Consider the following 1,103-nt stretch of genomic DNA (forward strand, 5'->3'; position numbering starts at 1 on the left):
TGTTGTGGATGCTACAAGGACACTAAGTTCCTCAGCCATAACATATGCAGAGGGTCAGATCCCTATAGGCTCCCTGACTTCTGCAGGCCTGTATGAGATCCAGATAGTCAATTCTGTGGGCTGTGCTCTTGTGGTGTCCCTGACCACTCTGATTCCTCTGGTCATTTCTTCCCCTCCTCTGCAGGACTCCCCAAACTCCCCCCAATATTTGGCTGTGGGGCTCTTCATCTGCTCCCATAAGCTGCTAAGTGAAGACTCTCTGATCCCTTTGATGATCATTCTGCTAGATTCCATCCAGTTCAAGATATGTACATTTTTGCAGCTCTTTGAGTACAAAAAGGTGAAACTTTCTTGAGGGACGTCATTGCCTTTGATTTCAGATCTTTCTTCCTTTATAGAGAGATAAAATGAGTACTAGAGCATGTTACTCTAAATCAGTATTTTCTTTCCAGAATTGAGATGGATCAAAACCTTGGCCTCTTCATTTCCATATTTCACAGAATTATCAGAGAACCCTAATTATCAGAGTACTCTAATCCCAGATGACTGACTACACCATGTGCTGAGAATTTAAGCAAAGTGCAGTGGAGGATGAGAAAGGACACGAAAGGGAAAAGATTTCTCGAAAGAGTCTTTCATAAACAGGCTGCCTCCTACACAGCATGCAGGAAAGAGAAGGAGCTGCTCTCAAGGCATCATCTTGAGAGTGCCAGCAGCTCTATTTCCTGAGCAGCTGCACAAAGGGAAGGCTGTTGGGGAGTGTGAAGGTTACAGTGAGAATGGCCCTCATAGGATCTGAATGTTTGATTTCCAGTTGGTGGACTGTGTAGGAAGGGTCAGTAAGTGTGGCCTCATCAGAGGAGGTGTCACTGGAGGTGGCTTGGGGATCTCAAAGCCCAAGCTGGGCCCAGTCTTCCCCTCTCTCAGCCTATTGCTTACGATCAGAAAGAAGCGCTCACCTACTGCTCCATGCTTTCCTGCCTGCTACTATGCTCGCCACCATGATGGTCATGGACTCACCCTCTGAAACTGTATTCAAGACCTCAATTACATGATTTCTTCTGTAAGTTGCCTTGGTGATGGTTATCTCTACAGCAGTAGAA

This window comes from Alexandromys fortis, unplaced genomic scaffold, assembly GCF_014885135.2.
Source record: "Alexandromys fortis isolate MF-2015 unplaced genomic scaffold, M_Fortis_MF-2015_v1.1 scaffold_347, whole genome shotgun sequence".
Taxonomy (NCBI): Eukaryota; Metazoa; Chordata; class Mammalia; order Rodentia; family Cricetidae; genus Alexandromys; species Alexandromys fortis.